Below are 14,378 nucleotides of genomic sequence, written 5' to 3'. Positions count from 1 at the left end.
TTGCAACCCTTATTGCAGTGATCATTTTTATTTCAAAGGGGGTAGTGGGAGTAATTTTAAGGTAAATTCCTAGGTTTTTGGAGGGAGGATCTTGGGCAGGGAGGGGGGAAATGCTTTTAATTGGGGAGATTTTTGTCCTTTTTTTAGAGTTTCTAGAGAGGACCTTTTGAAACCCATTATCATCATTTATGGTTGCATTAGGACCTACAGTTATCATTGTCCTATTCTCCGAATTGGAGCTATAATTAGAACTTTCAGATAATGTGCTTGACCAACCAGGATGGGTATCTTTCACTATGGAATTTGATTTGGGATCTGGGGGGACGTTTTTTTTGGAGGACTTCTAAACAATGCCTATTGGAAAAAGCTTTAAACACAAAAATAAAACTAAAACAACAAGGGAAAATAGATGATATCAAACCACCTGCACTATACTATGGGGAGGATAAACACCACAGTATAGACCTGAGGATGACTTGAGCAGGATTTATATGGTATAACTGCTGATTAGAAGCGATAATGGCGGGCTATTCAGTTGGTACTATTTAGCCCTCTTCTTTTTGCTTCACTCTGTGGGCTACAGAGCTACTATCTTGGTTGTCTCTTATTTATTAGATATTCTCAGATATCTTTCAGTAGATCTTTTGACTCAAGGAGTTCAAATATAAGATGGTAGATATCGATTTCTGTGCTCTGTGTGCAGGTATAGTTGGCTAGGCTCTTGACTGATAGTGAGATTTTGTGGTGTTTGAAGTATTTTAACAGTTTACAAAGCAAGGTATGTTGTGCAGACGTCAGCATATTACATTCAAATAGGCAATGGTCAATTGTTTCATTATTCATATTACAATGCCTGCAAAGAGGGGACAGGGGAATTGAACCACTTGAATTAGAAAGCTTATATGAGAATGCAAGGAAATTTAGTCCATTTATTCCAGAACGAATTCTATGATACATTTTAGAAAGATACTTATTGGGAAAGGGGGAAAGGGTAGGATTAATCTTGCTAAAATTATTATCTGATAGCCTCCATTGGTAGACATCTCTAATTGGGATTGGCCTCCCACTTGGCTGGTCAATATTTATAGCATATTTTGCTATTTCATCAACCTGATGATTACCACTTATAACAGAGTGGCTAGGAATGTACTGAAAATAAGTTTTTATGCCACTTGAAGCAAGATTATCAATAATACTTCTCATTCATTTTTGACCCATCAACAAATATTTGGAAGTGATTTTTATAGGTAATTGTATTAAGTTCTGCAAATTTTTTCTTCACAAAAGCAATGGGGGTTAAATCTATATTCCATTTTGAAAATTCAGCATTTATTATGGGAAATGACCAATTCCATGGAGGGGATTGGGGGAAAGTAGGTGCAATAGACTTTGCTGGTACAGGGAACTTCCTTTGAATATTGGCATACTCATCTGCAATACCTCTATACATGGCTGGATTTCTTAACCAATTATGTAATGTGTGTGAGCTATTTGATTCAATTTTTGTAAGATGTTTTGTCAAGAGAAAGCTACGTCTCTCCCTTATTGTTGTTAATCCACTCTCCATAAACAGAAACTTGGTGTTTGTGGGTTTCCTAAGACCAAATATGAGACGTATTATATCATTTTGTATTGTTTCAATCTTTTGCATCTGGGTCTTTGCACATGCACCATAGACGATAAGCCCATAGTCAATATGGGGTCTTATATGTGATTTATAAAACTGGAGTAAGGTTTTCTCCTTATAACCCCAGGGTGTGGAAAGAAGTCTTTTTAGTATATTTGCTTTTCTATAGCATTTTTTTATTGTGTTTGAAATCAGGAGGTGGAAATTAAGTTTTTGGTCAAGCATGAGACCTAGGTAATTAATATGATTATCTTCTGGAATAGTTGTTTTATTTAGAGTTACTTTTGCATTAACATGGTTTCGCTTCCGGTAAAATTGGATTAGTTTTGACTTGGTGGGTGCAATGGGTAAATCTGAATGTTGAGAGAATTTTTCAAACTGGAAAAGTGACTTTTGCAGATTTGACTGTGCTATCTGTAAGGTGTTGCCAGATGACCATAGCACCAGATCATCAGCATATTGTAGATTCTTGTGGGGTAGGTTCATGTCCCAGAGATATAGGGCAAATAAAAGGCAACTGAGGACTGCTCCCTGAGGTAGGCCTTCGGATATTGTCTTTTGGGGTGAAGAGGCTGAACCAACACAAACAATGAAACTTCGCACTTCTATGAAGGATTTAATAAAAGATACTAGCTTAGGGGGTACTCCAAGGTTTGCAAGTTTATTTAAAAGGATTTGGTGGTTCACATTGTCATCTGCCCCTTCAAAATCTAGGAAAGCTGCCACTAGGATTTTTTTTTTTTGAGAAAGATTCATTTATTGCATTTGTTAGCAAAATGAAAGCATCTGTTGAGGAGTGGTATTTCCTGAATCCAGATTGAGTGTGTCGGATCATATTATTTTTTTCAACAAACCAAAGGAGTCTGTGATCAATCATTTTCTCCATTATTTTCCCCATCACAGGTGTAATCATTATGGGCCTATAAGACTCAGGGTTATCTTTTGGTTTATTTTTCTTTAGGATTGGTAGGAGGGACGAACATTCCTATATATTGGGGCTTTTATTTAAAATTTATTGCACTTCTCAAATCATAGATATCATACGCAAATGCCAACAAATAAGTTAAAAGATGTAAATGGTGTTCTTTAACATCTTCATTGGGGTCTAAAAAGTACATTTGGCTGTATGAAAACGGTTTAAAATCACCTTCAGGGGTCTGCGATGAGTGTAACACTCAGTTGATTTTTGATAAACTTGTCCAGCTATTTTGAAGCTGAAAACATTTACGACACTTAATGATTGGTTAATCACTTGCGTTGAATGAAAGCATTTGGAAATTGTTAATGCGGAAATGCAATTCGACCAAACCGGCTGCAGACCATAAGTACTTTATATGTGTTTGCTACATTTTCTACATAATAACGAAAAAATTATTATTTTTTTTATGATTAGTTGTATAGCCTAAAATAATTGTAAATAAAACGTGAGTAATTAAAACTCTATATATTGTGTTAGTGTTTTTTACGCCACAGGTTTCTGAGTATGAAGAGTGTGTTGTTCTTTTAACAAAATATTTTTTTTTTTTACACTTTCATTTTGACTTGTTTTGATTCCCCTGTCTCCTAACAGCACACTTCTATTTTCGTTATTGTCATTTTTGACACTTTCTTATACTCAATTGAGCGTGTCTGCTAACCCATTAATTCTTTGTTCTTCACTTTTATTTTTACACATTCTGACTTCTGGTGCATTTTGATTTCAACTGTTGCTTGTAATTCTCTCTCCTAATTTTCTTCAAACTGCTCATTTCATTGTTCTCACTGTCGTATATCTTCTGACCATATATTTCTCAATTCTTCATTTTCATTTTGATTTGTTCTGATCTTCATTGTCGTATTAATGTAACCATATATTTTTGTTCTTCACTTTTGTTTTTCAGTCGTTGTGATTCTCACTGCTTATTATCTTTAATAGGCTTACATAATATAAGCATCTACACAAACGGAACAGTTTCATTTAGTACACCTTTGCCTTTATGGTACTATATGGTCCATTTTTCACTTGATCATTTTCACTTCTACTTTAAAAATCAAATTTTAAATTTGGTAATTTGGTAATCGACTCTTACTTTATCCCCCCCCTCCCACGAGATTTTAACAAAATTCCCCCCCTTTAGAAAAAGAGTATATAGTTAGATAAATGTAGACAAATAGTACATACCATACGTTTGGTTTGTGGTCGAAAATATTTCTCCTAAATACATAATTAAAATTTATAAAAATTTTAATTCAATTAATTTCTTTAGACTATAATATAAAAAAAACCCGAGATTAAAAATTACCAGCTTTTTAAAAAAAAAAACCCACCAGTAATTTTCATCCGGATAAAAAAACATATTAAGAAAAACCAAAGCGCAATAAATTTTTTTTTAAAATAGCTTTGTATTGTCTGTTTATAAATTTTATTGAACAATTATGTAGCCTAAAAAATATACTCTAAAATATAAAGAAGTAGTTCACACTCAGGGGTCCTTCACTCAATTAATTGGTACACACTTGCAGCCAGGAAGCAAGGCATGATAGCACTGCAACATCATTTGAAAAAGATTTAGGAGACAATTCTAAAAATTTTAAAAATATCTTTTGCTATAAAAGCGCCAAAAACCTGAAGACACGGCAAATATTGTTTTTTCTTAATTCTTGAACCCCATTTTCTAATGCTTAGTTGTCAACCTCTTTTATTATATGTGAAAATGATATGTCTTGGCCTCAAGCTTAAAGCCCATATCACGCGTCCCAAAAAATATTTATTAGTTTTTTTTGATGTTTGTAAGTGAAGATTGAGAGGCAAGACAAAATCAAACAAATAATTTTGGCACCATTTATGGTCCCTTCAAAAGGGTACTATAACTTTTAGTTTCCATTCAAAAAGGCAATCTCCCAATATTTTAAGACCCTGTTTTCGGTAAAATCACTTTTGTAAAAAAAAAAAAAATACAAACGCATCTGTTATTTTTCTTCTAGGAAAAAAACATATTAGATTCCAAATTTTTGCTGATGTGGGCTTGAAACTTTTGCAGTAAAATCCTCTTACACTTTGAATCTGAAAGTGCCATTTTCAAGGAGATTCAGTGACAAATTGGGTGTTTTCCCCACTTTTTTGGAAATCCGGCAATTTTACTCAGGCTCTTAGCTTTTGATGAGTAACAGTGAACTCAATGAATCTTATATATTTGGAATCAATATGAAAATTCAATTCTTTAATGTATCTATTGATTATGTATGTATATTTAATGTATATATATGTATATATAATTTTAATGTATATATAATGATATATATATGTATATATAATGAATGTATATTTTAATGTATGTATATATATAAAAACTATTTAATGTATATATAATGCATCAATTTATAGTATTCCGCCACAAAAATTCTGCTATACAGACCGTGCCTCTTAATGTACATGGTTCTTATAAGCGGGCAACTCCTCAATGTTTGAAGATATGGACAGGATCCAGAATATTCTGCGTCAGGGCTAAGCTAAAATCCTTTAGATATTAAACAGTGAAAAAAAGTTTAATTTGAAGATTAGTCAATTTAGCAAGACCTATGACTTCAATTTACAACAGTAATATTTTAACAAAAATAAAATTCTATAATCTAGAAGAGCAGTCTTGCCCAGAGCAACGTTGATTAAAAAAGTCTTTAGACCACACTGCCCTTCCAATTAAAAAGTAAATGTTTGTAATTTCTATGTCGATTAGTGCTAAAATGATACGTGGTAGTGTTCTTTATAAAGTACGATAATTAATGATCAATTGAATAATATTTTACATTTGTCAAAGAAACTCATGTCACACCAGAATACATTTGAATCTTGCCAAGCCTTATAGATTGTGCTCTTCCATCATATCTGCAACGCAATTATGAAATAATGCAAATCAACGTACAGAATTAGGCCAGAATAATTTACGGGATATAGAACAATATTCTGTGTTGAATATATATTTGCTTTTGCATTTATTATTAACACAACTCCTTTGTAATGTATTTATTTTATATATTGACTAAAAATGTATTGTCAACTGATTACAATTACTGCCATTTTCTTTACACATTACCCAAGTCTCGGTTTGAAAAGTATACTATGGATAACCTTTCCAATTAGTTCAACTTCTCATTCCTGGAAATGTTTCAAATTTAGGAATTTAGCCCCGCCCCTTTCCTAGTAGTAATATATCAGAGTTCTTTGGGCAACACTTTGAAGGTTCCAAACATTTCTGTGGACTATTAGGAAACATTCCTGGGAAATATTCAAGTTTGTAATTGATAATTTTCATAGTCCACTCATACCTTCGTTCACTGCAACATGTTAATTTTTTTCCTCTCTGTCGTTTCCTTTTTTTCTTTTCTTCAAAAGTTGTAAACCAACGCTTTTGTTTGGACTAATTAACTTCTCAGGGCTACTTTTTCTTTTAAACTTACAACACTCTCATGAAATAGATTCATCCTCATTCTTTTTGGAAAAAATAGTATTCCCGACAGATCAGGCTATGAACAGCCACTTTCTTTTTTTGATTGACCTTTCCGATCACATTTCCCTATAGAGAGCCGGTAATTCCTTTTTTTTCGATGGTAATTTCTGTAGAGAGCCTATATTCTCTTTTCGATTGGTCCTTCTGTTTTTTTTGGCCACCTGGTGCCTCGAAGCTGTTTTTTTTATAAGGGAAACTCGTATATGACCTAATAAAACTGCTCTTTTTCATATATGCTAACATATGTATTCCTGAGAAGCAAAGTCTAGACAGAATGTTACCTTTAACCTGGTTCAAAGCCGTGCTGCATCGATTTATAAGATCCTATTTTTCCATACAATTTAGTTTATGAGGGGTATCTCTGCAGGCCAGATATATATAAGTGTTACTTTCTTTGTTTAATGGGGGCGTGGTTTTCTGATTACATTTCAAGGAATTTTCACCATTCGCAGTATAGTGTAGCTTTCTTATCGCATATTCTTGCCATGATCCTTATTGGCTTTTTCAAGCCATTTCAGGGAGGTTTTTATCTTTCGCGGTATAGTTTAGCTTTCTTTTTGTATTGCCACGATTGATCCGTGCCATTTTTTATTTCTAAGACTTGACGCTAGTATTTTCTTCTTTCAAAGTCAGAATTGTTACTTCCCAACCCTCTTAAGGAGATGTCATAATCCATCAAATTTAAGAGTCCAATGTTTAAGTTTTTTTTTTTTGGGAGGGGGTATAAAATTGCCGGTTCTCGAAAGTTTGTTTTCTGACACACAACATCTTGCAATCACATAAAATCTTTCCATGTTATCATTTTACACCAAGTATTCTTATAGTACATATCCTAGGTTCATTTTATGTTTATTTTCAGCTTTCTTTATTCCTTATTATTTTTTGCTCAAGAGCTTTATGGTTCACTCTGAGCATGTAAACACTTTACCACTTTTGGCCTGATTTTTTCCCTTCTTACATTTAGGTACATTTTACAAATAAAAGTCCATTTCATAGGCAGCGCAATCCCGCTGCCTAAGTAAAGAACGATGTTGGCACAATGTATTATTCATTGATTTATTTTTTTTTCCATACCAGGGCACTTCGTATCGAAGGAGTTGTTGTAAAAACTTCGAAAAGGGCTCATTCGATTGAAAATTGGAGTTGCTAGTGCCCTTTTTAACAGTCGAAAGTGATTGGAGGGCAACTAGCCCCCCAACGCCCATCAGTCCCCCAAAAAGATCCAATAAAAATTTTGAGATAGCCATTTTGTTCAGCGTAGTTGATTTCCAGATAGAAAATATGTTTTTGAGGAGGACCCTCCCCCACAACCCTCAGTTCAAGGATTTTAAGCTATGCCCTGGGGGCATATAAGAACGAATGTTGGCACAATGTATTATTTATTATTTTTTTCCTTTAGAGAAGGACACTTTGTATCGAAAAAGTTGTCGTAGAAACTTTAAAAAGGGCTCATTCAATTAGAAATTGGAGTGATTTGTACCCTTTTTAATAGTCGAAAGTAATTGGAAGGCAACTAAAACCCCTTCCACGCCCACCATTTCCCGAAACACATCCAATCAAAATTTTTAGAAAGCCATTTTGTTCAGCGCAGTTGATTTCCAGATAGAAATTATGTTTTTGAGGACGACACTCCCCCCAGCCTTCAGGGTAAGGGTTGTAAGCCATGCCCTGGGGGCATATAAGGTTTTTATAGAAGTTGTTGTCCTAGAAACTTCAAAAAAGGCTCATTGGATTGGAAATTCAAAGGGCTAGTGCCCTTTTTAATAGTTGAAAGTGATTAGAGGGCAACTAACCCCCCTCTCACACCCACCTTTCCCCAAACACATCCAATCAATATATCGAGATAACAATTTTATTCAACGTAGTTTTAAGTTCTGGAAATTAGGTCTTTGAGGATGAACCCCCCCCCCCCACAGCCCTCAGGGCAATGGTTGCAAGTTATACCCTGGGAGCATATAAGGTTCTTATAGAACACGTTGTCGTGGATACTTCAAAAAGGGCTCATTAGATTGGAAATTGAAATGGCTAGTTCCCTTTTAATAGTCGAAAGTGATTGGAAGGCAACAAACACCCCTTCCGCAACCACCATTTCCCCAAACATATCCAATTAAAATTTTGAGATAGCCATTTTGTTCCAAGCAGTTTAAAGTACAGAAAATTATACTTTTGAGCAGGACACTCCCCCCGCAGTCCAGTCTTCAGAGCAAGGGTTATAAGTTATGCCATGGTGGCATATAAAGTTTTTATTGAAATCTTTGTCGTAGAAACTTTGTCGTGAAATCTTTGTCGTTGAAAAAGGGCTTATTCGATTGGAAATTCAAAGGGCTAGTGCCCTTTTTAATAGTCGAAAGTGATTTGAGAGCAACTAACCCCCCCCCCTCACGCTCAAGTTTTCTCCAAGCACATCCAATCAAAATTTTTAGAAAGCCATTTTATTCAACGTAGATGAAAGTTTTGGAAATTAGGTCTTTAAGGATGAGAACCCCGCCCCCCAGCCCTCACGACAAGTGTTGTAAGTTATGCCCTAGGGGCATATAAGGTTTCTATTGAAAGCATTGTCGTAAAAACTTCAAAAGGGATCATTCAATTGGAAATTAGAAGGGCTAGTGCCTTTTTTATTAGTTGAAATTGATTGGAGTGCGATTAACGCCCCTCTCACGCCCACCATTTTCCCAAACACATACAATCAAAATTTTGAGATATACTTTTTTTTTACCAAAGTTGAAAGTTCTGGAAATTAGGTCTCTTAGGATGATAAACCCCTCAGAGCCCTCAGTGCAAGGGTTGTAAGTTATACCCTGGGGGCATATAAGGTTTATATAGAAAATTGTTTTATAAATTTTAAAAAGAGCTTATTTGATTGGAAATTGAAATTGCCTTTTTTAATAGTCAAAAGTGAGTGGAGAGTAATTAACCCCCCCTCTCATGCCCACCATTTCTGCAAAAACATTCAATTAAAGTTTAGAGATAACCATTTGTTTAACGTAGTTGACAGTTCTGGAATTTATGTATTTAATGATGAAAAACTCATAAGAGCCCCCATGCCAAAGGTTGTAAGTTATGCCCTGGGGGCAAATAAGGTTTTTATAGATAGAGTTGTCGTAAAATTTCAAAATGGGCTCATTCAATTTGAAATTGAGAGTGCTAGTGCCCTTTTTAATAGTCGAAAGTGATTGGAGGGCAACTAACCCCCTCTCACGCCCACCATTCCTCCAAACACATCCAATTCCAATTCTTTGGTTCGGTTACAATGGATGTCTGATATATGCGAACCTATTTCAGTAAAGAAGGGAGTTAGGCAAAGTGGTTTGCTGTCTCCATATATTTTTAAAGCTGTGCTTGCGGACTGTTTGCGAATGCTGTCTCCTACTGTGTTTTTCGAAAATACTGCTGTTAGTCACATTGCCTATGCTGATGATGTTCTGCTAGTTAGTCATACTAGGTTAGGCCTCACAAAAAATCTAAATGTTCTGATTAATGCTTTGAGTATGATTTGGCTTTCTTTAAATGCTTCAAAATGCGAGTTTCTGTGTTTTTATATTTCTAAACCAGCTACTCCTTTACATGGGGGTACAATGCCACTGAACTTTGTCTCTAAGTTGAAATTCCTTGGGATTACTTTTTCCGTTACACTTTCGATAAAATGCCTATCTTTTGCTCATAGTGCCCTTTAATGCAGTTAATGTTTATATGTTGCAATCTTACATGGCAGAGGGAGGTACTGCCCCTGAAATTTTTCTATATTGCAACGTCGTTTTGTTCTCCTATACTCCTTTTCTTTCCTGAGTGCTGCCTTTAATGCGCAAAAAAAACCGTCTTCTGCTAAGGAGTGGCTATTTTAAATATTGTAAATTCCTGCTATATTTACCAAGGTGGTACAGAAATCACAAGATTATTTCTCATTTTGGACTTATCGACCCTCTAGTGCTGCTTGACAACATCGCTAAGGACCTGAGGACCAATACTCCAAGGAAAATGTGTGCCAGTGACACCCTCACTTATTTTTTTCCAGATTTGAGTTTTATAAATATTGTTATGTTATTTATTTTGTGTTTTTCTTATTATTTCCTTGTGGATAGTATAATTTTTTTTTACTCCGCATTTATTTTAATTTGTGGGTTATAAATAAACTTACTTAATTACTTACAATATTAGTTTTAAAGTCATTTGCTTCCCTAAAATAGTTGTCTAAGATTAAAATGTAAGGAATAATGCACTTTTAGTGGCATGCATTTCTAAGGTTTCCGCCACCATGTACCAGAAAATACTATTTTTAAACCCTTTTCTCGCCTAAAATGGATATTTCTGTTGCTTTAAGCATTTTTTTAATTTATCTTCGTCAAATTCTCTAAAGAAAAAGGGTAAAAGGAAAAGGATGGTGGGAAAAGCCTCCCTCCCTTCACTGACACTCCTGAATTCACATCTTCTTTCCTGTCCAACTCATTTTATGTATTCTCTTTTATGTAGTCTATCGTCTGTTATTATTTAATTTTAATTGTGCTTTATAATTTATTTTCTATTTGCTTCTTCGACTAAGATAGGATAAGATTATTATTCATATAATTTACAATAATTTTGTTTTAAATCCTTTTTTATATTTATATAAATAAATATGTTTTTATTGATTATTATCAATGCACTTCTTGCTCTCATGACTCTGTTCTCGGTCGAGTGATGCCCCCCCCCCCATCATCAACATCAAAACCTAAAACGAACAGAAATTATCACCTATAGTAAAGGGTTTCCTCCTCCTCAAGACCTCACTCTTAACGCAAAAGTTTTTTTTTATAGAATTAAAAAAATCTGATTATTTTAATTAAATGACCGTTGTGTTTCAGGAGCCGTTCTTAAATAATTATGCCCACCCGTCAAACTTTATCTTAAAGAGATAGACCTTTAGGATGGGTCAACCCCTTTAATATACATAATAATTTATGTTAGTCTTATGTTTTGATGTTGCTCATTATTTTAAGTTGAAAAAAACTTATTTTTATATTTAATTTCTGAACATTTTTAAATATTACCAGAAAATCCGGCTCCCCCTCCTTGAAAATTTCTTCATCCACGGAAAAGTCCTCCATGAAAAGTTCTGTATACTTAACTACCACCTCCCCCCAGGGACAGTTCTCCCAGGCCCTTCCAGTCTAGTTGAATATTCCACCCAGTAAAGTCCTTTCGGACGAGGCCAGGGGAAATATTTTTCTTATATCACTTTAATTTGAAAAAGACTTTAATTTCTGATTGTCTTTAAAATCATACCGGACCTCCTCTCATCCATGGAAAAGTTTTCCAGCAAATCGCCCCACCCCCCCCCAGGGGCGGCTCCAGGGGGCGAGTCCCCCCCCCTAGCGTAGTCCACAGTAGTGTAATTTACTTAATTAACTCAAGTTTGCGTTAATTAAACTTGCTCCTAATGCAAGTTTATTGGATTAACCTATTTTGCGTCCCTCCAAAAAACACATTTTTCGGACCAACCTATTTTGCATCCCCCCCTAAAAAATCCTGGATTCGCCCCTGCCCACAAACCTGTGATACAGGTGCGACCGCAGGAAGTTCCTCATGGAAAATTTATCCCGTGGAAAACTCCTATGGATAATTTCTCCCGTGGAAAATTCTCTTCCCCTCCCCTCCGGAGAGGTACTCTAGACACTTCTAACCCGGTAAAAATTCCCTCCCCCCGGTGATTTTCCTTAACATCTCCACGTTTAAACAGTGATTCGGCACATATAAATTAATACAAAAAAACATATTTGTTTTTTTTTTGTCGTGCACAGGTGTCACGGATCAAAGGTAAAACTTACAGTTCCAACCCCCACCCCGGTATAGATTTCCCTCTCAACTGCCCCTTAAATAAGGTGATTCGTACTTTAAGAAAATTCACACCCCCCCCCCAGATACTATCTGTAGACTTCCCTATAAAAAATCCTATACGTAAACAATGGGCAAAATTCATAACTTACAGACCTTTCCCAAAGGACTATGTGGGGGGGGGGGTTATGTTATCCCCCATGGCAGAGTTTATTGCCATTTGAAGATAAACTTATTACCATTTTTACTCTAACATGGGATTAATTTAAAAAAACAAAGTTTTTCTGAGGGAAGTAAAGAGCGAAGTTGAAACTTAAAACGGACAAAAATTATTACTTCACAGCCTATCTAATATATATCAATAAAACTAGTACAAATAAACCAACTAATTAGGTTTCCCTATGCTTTTAGGATTATAAAAAATAGCGCTTTACTGAAAACACAAAATAATATAGGAGTTTTGGCGCATTAAAAGCAAACCAATTAAGAACACATTTTACAGAATGAAAATTTTATCAATCTATATTAATAAAACCAACTAATCTATATTAATAAAACCAACTAATCTATATTAATATATAGAAAATTGTTTTATAAATTTCAAAAAGAGCTTATTTGATTGGAAATTGAAATTGCCCTTTTTAATAGTCGAAAGTGAGTGGAGAGTAATTAACCCCACTCTCATGCCCACCATTTCTGCAAAAACATTCAATTAAAGTTTAGAGATAACCAGTTGTTTAACGTAGTTGAAAGTTCTGGAATTTATGTATTTAATGATGAAAAACTCCTAAGAGCCCCCATGCCAAAGGTTGTAAGTTATGCCCTGGGGGCAAATAAGGTTTTTATAGATAGAGTTGTCGTAAAATTTAAAAAGGGGCTCATTCAATTTGAAATTGAGAGTGCTAGTGCCCTTTTTAATAGTCGAAAGTGATTGGAGGGCAACTAACTCCCTCTCACGCCCACCATTCCTCCAAACACATCCAATTCCAATTCTTTGGTTCGGTTAAAATGGATGTCTGATTTATGCGAACCTATTTCAGTAAAGAAGGGAGTTAGGCAAAGTGGTTTGCTGTCTCCATATATTTTTAAAGCTGTGCTTGCGGACTGTTTGCGAATGCTGTCTCCTACTGTGTTTTTCGAAAATACTGCTGTTAGTCACATTGCCTATGCTGATGATGTTCTGCTAGTTAGTCATACTAGGTTAGGCCTCACAAAAAATCTAAATGTTCTGATTAATGCTTTGAGTATGATTTGGCTTTCTTTAAATGCTTCAAAATGCGAGTTTCTGTGTTTTTATATTTCTAAACCAGCTCCTCCTTTGCATGTGGGTACAATGCTACTCAATTGTGTCTCAAAGATGAAATGGCTTGGGATTACTTTTTCTGATACACTTTCGACTACATGTTCGTCTCTGGTTGCTAGTGCTCTGCAGTGTATTCGCTTCTCATATGGTAAAATCTCGCCTAATAGAGGGAGGTACAGCCGCCGAGGCTTATGTAAACTTTACCATAGTTTTTGTTCTCCTACAATTCTTTTTCTTTCCAGTTTGCAGCCTTTAATGCACAAAAAAAACATCCTCTGCTAAGGAGTGGCTATTTTAAATATTGTAAATTTCTGCTATATTTACCAAGGTGGTACAGAAATCACAAGATTATTTCTCATTTTGGACTTATCGACCCTCTAGTGCTGCTTGACAACATCGCTAAGGACCTGAGGACCAATACTCCAAGGAAAATATGTGCCAGTGACACCCTCACTTATTTTTTTCCAGATTTGAGTTTTATAAATATTATTATGTTATTTATTTTGTGTTTTTCTTATTATTTCCTTGTGGATAGTATAATTTTTTTTACTCCGCATTTATTTTAATTTGTGGGTTATAAATAAACTTACTTAATTGCTTACAAAATTATTTTTAAAGTCATCTGCGTCTCTACTATAGTTGTCTAAGATTGAAATGTAAGGACTAATGCATTTTTAGTGACATGCATGTCTTAAGTATATGCAACCTTGCGAAAGAAAATAATATATATAATCAATCTTCTCTAAGTACATTGATCGGTCTCGTTCTTCAATACTTTTTTAAATTTATCTGTGTAGAATTATCTGAAGGAAAAGGAAAAGGATGATGGGACAAGCCTCCCTCCCTACACTGACACTCCTTACGTCACCTTTTCTGTCCTGTCCAACTAGGGGGATGTATTCTCGTTTCTGTATTCTCTCTGCTGGGCGGATTTACTTTTAATGAAGTTGTATAATTTATTTTCTCTTTGCTTCGTCGATTCATACATGCTTAGATTATGAGTCATAGACTTTACAATAATTTTGTTTTACCTCATTTGTTATTTGTCTATAAATACATATTTGTTGATTGATTCATTATCAATAAACTTCTTGCTCTCATGACTCTGTTATCGGTAGACTGATGCCCCCCCCCATCATCAACATCAAAACCTAAA

The sequence above is a fragment of the Artemia sp. Qi Xiang Cuo genome, chromosome 13 (genome assembly GCF_049724085.1).
Source record: "Artemia sp. Qi Xiang Cuo chromosome 13, ASM4972408v1, whole genome shotgun sequence".
Classification (NCBI taxonomy): Eukaryota; Metazoa; Arthropoda; class Branchiopoda; order Anostraca; family Artemiidae; genus Artemia; species Artemia sp. Qi Xiang Cuo.
This window is presented reverse-complemented; position numbering follows the sequence as displayed.